The sequence below is a fragment of the Dipodomys spectabilis genome, unplaced genomic scaffold (assembly GCF_019054845.1).
Source record: "Dipodomys spectabilis isolate Male_0828 unplaced genomic scaffold, ASM1905484v1 ptg000297l, whole genome shotgun sequence".
In the NCBI taxonomy this organism is placed as follows: Eukaryota; Metazoa; Chordata; class Mammalia; order Rodentia; family Heteromyidae; genus Dipodomys; species Dipodomys spectabilis.
In genome coordinates this window covers 20,979,469-20,991,083 of record NW_024870974.1, presented here as the reverse complement: position 1 = coordinate 20,991,083, position 11,615 = coordinate 20,979,469, and the positions used below count along the sequence as shown (strand labels likewise).

General features: G+C 39.9%; 1 long non-coding RNA gene across 1 annotated transcript; it reads right to left on the bottom strand.

Annotated features, from left to right (window-relative positions):
* Positions 1–5,533: 5,533 nt before the first annotated feature.
* LOC122127215 lies at positions 5,534–8,877 on the bottom strand. The gene is made up of 2 exons (XR_006151096.1): positions 7,936–8,877; positions 5,534–6,022 (listed from the first exon to the last, which is right to left on the bottom strand). It is a non-coding gene; the product is annotated as an uncharacterized LOC122127215 (long non-coding RNA).
* Positions 8,878–11,615: the final 2,738 nt, after the last annotated feature.

The window sequence follows — 11,615 nt, the reverse complement described above, 5'->3', positions numbered from 1 at the left end:
TTAATCATGTGGTCTCTCGAGGGGCCACGTAACAGGATTTGTTGACTTGGCAAGAGGCACTGCTATGGCTTCTGGGGAAAAATCAAGCCTACCTCAGCCTCACAAAGAGAATCTATAAATGTGTTGCCTAGTCTGAATTTTAAACATGTGTTCCTTATTTTAAATCAGAACTGGTTTACCGGAGCCTGATAAATCTAAATCTGCAACTACCAGGAAGATGGTTCCATAATGAACTTCTTGAACAATTACCTGAACACTGCATAGACATCTGTCATCGCAAGCGTCTGGGGGTTTCATTTGTCCTCTGTTTTCCGCAATTATTTAAATTATTTCCCTGGAAACAGGGTGATATCAGGTAGAATCTTGATGAATATTGGAGTGTTCATTGCATTGGAGGCATGCATATGAGAATCACAAATTAATCAGGGTTGTTCCTCTCAATGGTCTCAATATAAAGGAAATGGCCAGTATAAAGTAAGAAAGACAAAATGCATTGAAGAGCTTTCAGGAATTCTACAAAGCCTCCTTATGAATCCAATGACTTACATGCAAAAGAGGATGAGGATTACTAATCTTAGTTATTCAACACTAGTTTTTTCCTGACTAATAACTAATTCAGAAATGTGTAAGAAAAATCGGAGAAATATCACCAGCAGTCTTGTCATCCACATGAAAACACGCATTTCACGCGCATGCATATGTGTATGAATATAGTGTATGGATTATATACTATGTTTGAGATACTTGTATGTGTCCTTTACACAAGTGTGTGAGTCTCACACTTATATAGACACACATATATGTACATACATAGTATATTTAAAAACATGTATTTTGTGTATTACATATATAAAAACATTTTTATATGTACCAAAATATATTTGTTATTATAGGAGAGGAAATAAATAATGGCATAATTCCTCTCTTCATGTTCTTAATTCTTTGAGAAGATGAAGGCTCTAGCAAGGCCTTGAAGCCTGGAAATGATCCAGGTCCGCCAGAGTCTCAGAAACCCTTAATTCAGTCATGAAAACCATGTTTAGTCTAACAGAACTCTCTAATAGGACTCACAAGCTGCAAGACAAACCCTACCCAGCAGGACCGCAATCCAAGGTAACTCTGCAGACCTCGTGTATGGATTGTAGAGGCTCTCTGTAGTCTGAGCCAGGGAGGTGAGTGACGGATGGGGAACATCCTAATTCCCATGTGGCTAGTTTACTGGCCAATCTACCTTTCTGGAATCCACAACTCATGGAGATAATATATAGGGACCTCCTAGCAAATGGCAGTCACTGGAAACATACCCTACTTCGGGGAGAGCGGGAATCTCCGTCTCTGTTTCCATTAGACTGTCCTCCACCCGAGGACAGCCTTGAAACAGCTCTCTCTTCCTTGTGAACATGCCAGCAGCTTCTTCACCAGGTGTGGAGTGGATTTTATTTCTGGCTCATCTGACTTTAAACAAACCTCTTGACTTCCATTTCCTCCGGAGCACTTCAGCTCTGAAGATGAGCTCCACTAAATAGTACTGACTTCAAGGGAGCCGTCAAGCACACACTTGGGTGGCTGTGTACGTCGGCCCTCTTCTTTTGCCTCTTGAAATGGAATTGATATGGTCTGAAAATACCCCGCTTTCCACCTCAGAGCCAGCGGAAAAAGTGCCCTGGGAAGAGTTCCGAGCTGCAGCCGCTCTGCAGGCTGTGCAGGCCGGTGCTCGTAGGGAGGGTCAGTACTGCAGTCATGTGCACCCCTAGGTCTACTGCAACTGCTCTATTTTCCATCCCATAAATTTCATGAGCACAGTGGTACCCACGTGTCCAGCTACCACAATTAACATTTTGAGACTTCGGTACCTTTTATGGTTTTTCTACTCGTGAGCCCTTAAACCAGACATGAAATTTAAGATTGAGTTTCTCCATAGCTTCAGCCTCTACCCTGAATATCAGAGGGAATAGCATCTACTGTGCCCCACCCCCACCCCGATGAGAGAGCCTAGAAGCTCCCAGGGCTCTTTGGCTCATGAATAACTGTGCTGATTACTGTATGCACTGCAGGTAATAACCCCTCTTTCACCTAACCAGGACACCAGGCCAGGCTGTGCACCAGTCGTATAAACTATCTCAGCCTGAGGCTGTAGCACCTGCCAAAGACACTCCCTTTGTTAACATTCAAGGTCAAACTGCAGCAGTCTGCACGCGGAGGCCATCTGTGCTGGCCAGGTCTGGGCCTTCGGCCCTCTCTCTTCAGAAAGTCATCTGGGGTTAGAACCACAAAGTCAAAAATACCTAATGACTAATGCTTAAGGACTCAGTATGTGCCCCGTAGTTAAAAGCTAATTATACACAGCAAACCTTACTTGGCCTCATGCAGATGCCACAAATCACCGATGTCAAACTCCCTCCCCAGATGCTAGGCCTAAGGCTGTACCAGGGGTCTTATTCATTACACCTGCAATTGGCTTTCCAAAGTCACTTGTCTCTTGCCTTGTTTCCCAATGCACTAGGTGATTGTGCAGAATATGGATTGAAATACACACATACAAACATATAAATATAGAGAGAGAGACATATATATACACACACATATATTTCCTTTTTTTCTTATAAAAAGATTTTTATCATAGGAGACATCAGGACACTGCATCCTTAATAGATTGTAAATGCCTCATCTATATTTGCTCACATAAAGCTATAAAAGGAATCAATTGGTTTCTAGGTTAATATGTAATACATAAACCGTTGAGTCAATATTGGTACTATTTAGCATTAGTCACTGCTCATTACCTGCAAAAGAAAAAAAGACCCTCAAAATTATTTCATCCACATGAAGAATTTAATCATTCATGGAACCGAAAAATCCTAGTAGAGGCAAACACTGAAGAAATCATGAGCGGTGATAGCTCTCCTTGGACCTGTTTTGTTCCTGTCCACCACCCAAATTGCACTTTCTTTGTGTTTAGCTTTCCTCAGCCTGGCAGACATATTTGGCTAGCTAACTGACCATGTTGCATGCCCAGAGAAAATGGTGGATACATGGAGACTCCAGTGGAGGATATGGAAGATATGTCCCATGGGAGGATATGGGCTCTGCTCCACGGGCTCTTGAACGACATGCCTCCAGGTTTCATTCGTTACTGATGCTCACTTCCTTCCCTGGGGCATGTCATGGTTCTGACCACCCCAAGGGCAGGGGTACTTACCCAGCAGCCCTCACACACCCACCAAAGTCTCCCATCCTGCCGAGCCATTGTTCAGGAATGGGAAGACAGCTATAATTTTAGGCTCTACAGAACGAAGAGCCTAACAATTCGAGGGCAGAAGGGGCTATCTGGGCTCGCTGTTTCAGAGGTTTCCGCCCACTGAAGAGAGAGAACCTTGGTGGAAGGGGCTGGAGGAGCAGAGCTGCTCATCTTGTGGCGGTTCAAAAGCAAAGGGAGAGAAGGTAGGGAAGAAAGGAGATGGACAGAGAAAGAAGGGGTGAGAAGCCCAAGACAAGATCTAGCTAGCTTCCTAAGCGATAGGAGTCCAGCTGGCCTGCTGCTGGTATGCACAAATGTCCACCAGCTTTTCTTCCACTGATCATTTATGATTTCTTCCCTATTTAAACAAAAGTTGCCCTTTGGGATCAGTATGTTCAAATTTCTACTCTGCTTTCTTTTGAGCATTTAATGTGGATTTCTGCTACAAGCAGTCCCTGCTTCTGGAGTGATCGCCCAAGATTATGCTATGTCTATTGGTTCACTGAGAATGGACATTCACGACTTTTTCATGAGAAGAGTCTTTGAAAGACAAAAACATGGGTATTAGCATTCGATAGCTAAATAAAACAGTATGTGAGAAGAAATGGACTGGAAAGACAAATTCAGGTTTATTTAATAGAGATTAGTGGAGGAAATAGGAAGGATTAAAGAAATTAATCTTAAAAATGGCTCCAGAGATGATGAACAGACACTTGCAATAAAAACAACAGCAAGTTCAGTTGAAGCCTGAACTGAAACGTCAGTTGGTCATATATTTGATCTCATGATTTATTTCTATTCACCCTTTATCCTGCTGGAGCAGGAAAGGACCCTATTCTGAGACTTCTGGGAGAGGGGCACCAAGGAGTTTGATTAATTAGGGGACCACGTAGGAGGAGGTGGGCAGGGCAGGGCAGGGCAGGGCAGGGCAGGGCAGGGCAGGGAAGGGAAGGGAAGGGAAGGGAAGGGAAAGGAAGAGAAGGGAAGAGAAGGGAAGAGAAGGGAACTGAATGTTTTTGAGGAAATGATGAAAAGTGATTAGCCAAGAAAAACAAATACTCTGCACTGCTGGAAAGGCTGGGGTGCATGGATAACTCTATCATCCTGGAAATCTAAACTAAGAGCATTTGTCAAAAGGGACAATATTTTGCACACTTAAATATTTCTTATTAACCCCATTAACTACTTCAGTGGAAGTAAGAGCAACCTGTTCTACATGAAAAGTCTTTCGAATGCATCGATACCTTGAACTCTTACATAATTGAAAGCAATTAAGTTGGCATAAAAAAGCCACTGTCGAGCCTGGCACCAGTGACTCACGCCTGTAATCCTAGCTACTCAGGAGGCTGAGATCTGAGGATTGCAGTTCAAAGCCAGCCGGGGCAGGAAAGTCCGAGAAACTCTTATCTCCAATAAACCACTTATGAAACCGGAAGTGGCTCTGTGGCTCAAGTGGTAGAGCACTAGCCTTGAGCTGAAATGCTGAGGGACAGCGCCCAGGCTCAGCGTTCAAGCCCCACGACTGACAAAAAAAAAAAAACAAAAAACAAAAAAAAAGCCACTGTCATATAAGAGTTTGGCTGGAAATGGATGAAATAAACTCTGAATTGTCTAATTATTTAATGTATTTTGGTTTATTCATTGACTAGTGAAATAAATGACAGGTAACAAAACTGACTTCAAAAGTTCACATTAACATAGACCTTCAAGGTGTTCTCAAAAGTCTACAATTGCCTTCTGTCTGATGGTCAGGCTCTCAGACAGAGCACTGTCTAGTCCCTGTCCTTCTGTAAAGAAGACTAAATATTAAATCAACGGTTTGTGTCTTATCTATAACACAGTACAAATTGCAATCTAGCTACTATAATTATTTCATTTGCTTCTACTGTGACCTTCATAACCGTTTTGTACTAGTGAGTGCTGCTACTTATAGGTTCCAGATTCAGCTAAAATAAAGGCCCAACGTTAACGTGTTCTTCATTTGGCTAATGGGAATTGGCCGCAAACTTATGTCCTCTTAGAAGATACCAAAATGGTTTTTAGCAAATTAGGTTCGAAGCATCCTTGTGAGCCTGGCGCAGCCGTTTTAAAGCACACAGTTGTTAGACATGGCCCTGAAGCCCTGCTGGTAAATCAATAGCCTAACAATTTTATTTTCTGTCTTTTATCCCCAAGTATTGAAGTGCTGTCCTTAAGAAAGAACCTTCAGAGAGGCCATTCTTTCAGACCTGCAGAGCAGAGGCCTGTATTATTGATCTATTTATTAAGAGAGAGATAAGACCTAAAAACGGTGAGTATCGAGCTTACGTTTTATTTTCTGTGCTCAGTGAACATGAACAAAATAGAATAAAACCACAGTAGCAAACCTCATTCCTTACATTAAATATAACTTGCCCTTTTCCGTGGCTACTATAATTACACTACAGTTGTGACAGACAAGATGCCAATGAATAATTACTGCATTATGTATGAAAGACAATTGAAAAATTACTGGATATGGAATCCAACGGCTGGGTTGAGATTTTCCTTGTGTGGCTGCCAATAGACTGCTTTCTTTTCCTGAGCTTCATTTTAAAATTGTCCTGAAAAATCAGATGAGGTCATCCTGCAAAGTGCCTGCCGTTTAGTCTGACAAATGCTCAACAATCATTGGTGCACTCTGTGGGAGAGAAGTTTAAAGCAGATTCTTCCTGTTGCTCTGTAGCCCATGTGTAACAACCCTGGTGTCTACATGCCAATGACATATTCTCTGACGCCACACGTAGGCTGTACTTCCAACTCCACCTGACCATGTGACAAAAGAGGGAGAGTATGAATTTCTTTGTTTTCTTACTGCAATGTCTAAAGTCACCATTCACCTAGAAAGATGCTATTTTTTTTTATTAATGATGTCCCAACAAATAAAATGTTAAAAATAAATTGCTGGGAAAGATAGTGCAAAATGAAACTTAGCAGGTGGAAGATCAAGTAGAATCAAGCTCTTGACCACGTTATAAAAATGGTTTGACCTAATAGGTTGGAGACAAATAGAGGTGCATTATTTGGGACATGCAAATGTGCATGCATACATACACAATCATCCTTAACTGTGTGTGTACATCTTCTTTCCAGTGTCCTTTTAGAAATGTCATGAATAAATAAATAGTTTTTTCCATTTAAAAACTACATCTTTTTTCTCCCTTAGAGATGTGCTGGGTTTTGAACTTATGGCCTTATGTTTTCTAAGTAGGTGTTATACCACTTGAGTCATGCCCCAGCCCTAAATTCAAATTTTGAGTCAGAAATTAGAAACAAAATAGCAGCTCACATATGAGTGGAGAGAGTTTAAAGATCATAGCCACGTGGGAACTGGCAAAGCTAGCTACTGCTGCATTTCGTGGCAAACAGAGTGTGATGGCTTCTATCACATCTTCGTGATTAACTCAGTCAAAACCTTCCTGTAATTATTTTTTGTCCTTTTCTATTCCAAAGCTTTGCCAGGTGACTTGCAGTGAAATACGTTCTGTCAGGTCTAACAAATCCTTATGGAGCCTCCAGGGCCCAGGTCCACATCCTGCAGCGGGTATTTCTTTTCTCCCTTCTTCCTATTCCTACCAACAAAGTGTCAATGCTAGGTGACCCAGCAGTCTTCAGAATATTAAAACTGAAGATCTGTCTGCGAGCTCCCTGAAGTTGGGGACCTTGAAGTCCTGTCCCATAGCACTATGCCAGCACACAGAGCACACATGAAGCAAGTTCGGTTGGTGTCATGATCATGAGTTTCTGCATTCGCTGTGGTTTCTGGGAGAGAAAAAGCACACATGAACCCACGACAGGTGTTACATGAACAGCCATGGGCTGAGTTTATACATACAGACTTTCATACATACAAGCGCTCAGATACTCTTACACTTGTACCTGTGAGTTCGACTCCATATTTGGTTTTCTGATCTGCAAAATAAAAATAATGACGACCTGTCCTCCCTACCTAACAGAAGCAATCAGGACCCTTTCTCTGCCCAAGGGAAAGATGACTTCTGACTTAATTAGAGCTCATTTTTTTTTCTGACAGAGTTCTTTCCTAATGTACCTAATTATTACCATGAGTACTCTACAAAACACACATGGAAAATATCAGTTATTTTTAGTTATTATTTAGTAATAATATGTAAAATGCAGTTTAGAGGAAAGTGAAAAAATGCTAGAAAAAAATACAACTTCTAGGTAAAAAATGTCTTGTACTTAATAGAATCATGTCGCTTTTATATGACAGACATCTTCTTTTGCTAATTATTGCAACTAGATAATTTAATGGAACATAGTAGGACAATTTAATACATGTATAAAATGGGTGATCATCAATTCAGGGTTAATATGCCATTTTTCATATTCTAAAATTGTACTGTTAACACATAATGATCACAGACATTTGTGGTTGCATTGTGATTCTTCAGCACACGAGTATAGTATGCATGGATCAAATCTGGCTAACGAGTGTTTCCAAGTCCTCATCATTACTTTGTTTGGAGCCTTTAAACTTCTCTTTTTGATAGTTGCTCATAAAATGTTTTCTGTCCACCATTCTCCAGGTCACTAGGACTTACTGTTCTGTCTATGTGCAGAGATCCATGAACAAATCTCCTACCAGCACCCAAACCCACCATTTCTGTCCCAAATAATCACTAGTGCACAATCTGACCTGTTAAAATTGTCCTCACCTGAAAGAACATGTGGAACTTGTCTCTGTACACCTGAGTCACACCCTGGGCATCTGCCTCTTCCGTCTACTTTCCTACAAATGATTACATGTCATTTTATCACCAAATAGTATGCCGCTGGGCATATAATTCATTCTTTATCAAGTCTTCTGTGTGTGGACATTGAGGTTGGTTTGATATTTTAGCTATTAAGAACAGCACAATGACAAAATCAAGAATTGGAGTGTTTCTGCTGTGCTATTTTCACCTCTTTGGATCGATACCCAGCAATGTGGAAGCTGGACAGCAGTTTGGTTTTAGGCTTAGTTTCTTGAGGAACTCTGTTTCTGCATGATGACTGTGCCAGGGAATTCTCTCCATATCCTTGCCAGTGTTTGCTATTTTGGTCCTTTGTATGATAGTCATTCTAACTAGGGTGAGATGCTATTACATTGTGATTTTATTTATATTTCCCAATCATCAAGGAAAGTGCACATTTTACATATTTTACATATATTTGCTGATCACCTGAATTGCTTATATTGGGAAATATCTATTTATAGAAAGTAGAAGATAGAGCATTTCTCGATTGGGTTTTTTTTTTTTTTGGGTAGAGCTAGGATAACAAGATACACTTGACTTCTTTATAAAGAAAACTGAAATGTTAAAAAGCAATTTTACATATTCAAATTGAGGTACACCTCATCTCTCAAAAGTACTACAAATAAAATAACTTGAAGTACAAGACTCCAGAATTAAAAGAAAATATTCTTTCAAGAAGAAAAATCATTCCATTTTATGTGTCATAAGGAGACAATATTGATTTACCTTTATAATTTGGGGAAACTAACCAATAGAGTACTTTTTCCTTGACCTAGAATATAGTACAAGGAAGGATAACAAATGTATTTGTATGTACTTAACTTTTATCTCTGAAGAATGGGGCGATTGCCACTGAGGTAGGATGGCACCCACTTCCCTTTACAAGGAGAATCGGTTCTGTTGTGGGAACCCAGAGGAAGATTTATTACAGTGCTCAACGTTAGAACCATTATTCGAAAGTTTTCAAAATTAAATTCAAAGACTTAAAACACAGAACAAAAGCAGGGCAAATAGACTATAAAGCGTTTTTTAAAAAGTAATTATACACAGAGTTTCAGTAGTCAGTACCCATGGGGTACTGACTATAACGTGGAATGCTATCCTGTGAGACAGAGTGTGTTGTTTTACCTTCTAGTAGTAACAAAGTCTTCACTAATAAAAGATCAGTTCAACTCAGGAAGAAGTCATCAAAGCACAGGAAACCCACACAAAAATACACAGGTGGGATTCGAGCAAAACGTCTCCACAGCACAGGAAATCACCAGGATGAAAACATGACTTAGAGAATGGGAGAAAGCTGCACGTCAACACTGGGTTGATACCCAGGACAAAAAAGAAAGAAACTGAACAGCAAAAAACAAAACGGATCACAACAAAAAAAACCCACATACTTTTTAAATGGCCAGTGGACCCTAAATAAGCATTTCTCAAAAGGACACTTAACAAAGACCAACAATACATGAAAAATGTACAAAATGTGTAATCATGAGGGAAATGAAAAATAAAAAGTACAACATGATATTGCCTCAGTCTGGTAAAAAAATGGGTATTTTATTATTAAAAGAGAAATGATAACAAGAGTTGGCAAAATGGAACGCTTCTATAGTCATTAAGAAAAACAGAACTGAGATTTCTCAAAATATTAAAAACACAAGTACACAGGATGCAGCCCTTCCACTGCTAATATATATATATATATATATATATATATATATAAACAAAACAAGAGTGTTGAAAGAATTTTAAAATTCCCATGTTTATTGCAGCACTAGTCCCACTAACCAAGAAATAAAAACAACTGTCTAACAACTGATGAATGAATCAAGAAAATGAGGCAAACACACACAACGAATTGCTCTATAGCCCCTCTGTCATTAGCGGTGACATGGACGTGACTGGAGATCATTATATTGGGTACCACAGACACAGAAAGACAATTCCTACACGATTTCGTTTACGTATAGAATCTAAGATAGGAGAATAGCTGTTGTGTTACAGAGGTTGGGGGTGGGGAGGAATGGGGAAAGGTAGATGGGCACTAAGTTCCAGTTCGATGGGAGAAGAAGGCTCTGTGTTAATGCAGTGCAGAGTGACTAGAGATGAAGAGAACTTGTACATTTCAAAACGTGGGAAGAGAGGATCTTGAATGTTTGAACAATGAATGCTCAAGGAGATGAATAGGTGTAACCTGATGTGAACAATAAGCAAAGTTCACTCATACTGAAACTCAGACTGAAACTCAGACTGCCCAAAAGATAGGAATGGTTTGTGTTGTTGTTATTGGTTGTGGGGCTTGAACTCTGGGCCTGGGTGCTGTCCCTCATCTCTTCAATCAAGACTAGTGCTCTACCACTTACCACAACGCCATTTCCGGTTTTCTGGTAGTTTATTGGAGATAAGAGTCTCGTGGACTGTCCTGCCTGGGCTGGCTTTGAACCACGATCCTCAGATCTCAGCCTCTTGAGTAACTAGGATGACAGGTGTGAGCCACAGGTGTCTGGCTAGGAATGATTTTGGGGGTTGTGTGTACAGGAAAGTTTTGAAATACAAAGAAGCAACTTCAATGCCTGTCATATATTAAAATTTGCACTGTGAAACCTCCTAGATAGACAATATTATGTTAGTTAAATACCATGTTAGTGCCTCTGGGTTTAATGGAAGTGGAGCTCATGGAAACTGGATGGGATGGGCCTTTTAGTTCTGTGGATATACTTGATCACCTGCAAATGGTACTTGAAGCATCCAATGGCAAAAGCACTTGTACATTCCAAGCAGGTTGAAAATTCATTATGCATCTTAATACATTTTAAAAAGGTGTTTTTGGGTTTTCCCTTTTAAAAAATAAAACAGTCTCTTAATGGTTTCTGGCTCCAAGATAATAAACCATATAATGTGTTCACTTGCATACATTTGTCTAAGTGCTTTTTTTTTTCTTCTTCTGTCTAGGATATTTTAACATTTGTGCCAAGATAATCTAAAAGATTTTGGTTTGCTATCTATGCACCATCTGTATAATTTAAGTTAATTTATACAGAAAAGCTTCTAAAATCATCCATTATAAATATTGGATGCTTATGTTCTTTAACTGGGGGGGAATTTATACTAGAAAAGATTTTAATGGGAGAAAAACAAATGTGTGTGTGTGTATGTGTGTGTGTGTGTGTGTGTGTGTGTGTGTGTGTGTGTGCCTAAAACAGAGATGGGAAGTAATTTCCAGTCACAACTCAAGTATAGGATAAAACCTTTTTCTTGATACTGGGATCATTTTCCCCTCAAAAGAATATTTTAAGAACTAGTACTTTATAAAGTGCCCCCGAAGACCTTTTTTTCTTATAAGCTTAACTCATACATGAAGAATTTACAATCCTAAAGTATTATGTGTGCTAAGGTGTTCATATTTGCTCTCCTTTTCACTTTTTTCCTAAAAGAGAAATAACCCATATGCATACCATCTTCCAGCCTTTAATTATTCAAATGATTGAAGTGGATCATTGGGGCAGGTGCGTTGCTTCTCATTGTAACTTTAACACATCAGTAAGAACAAGCCGGGCATGCTGACACACAGTCACGAGCCCTAAGCAAAGGGGTCACAGGTTTGA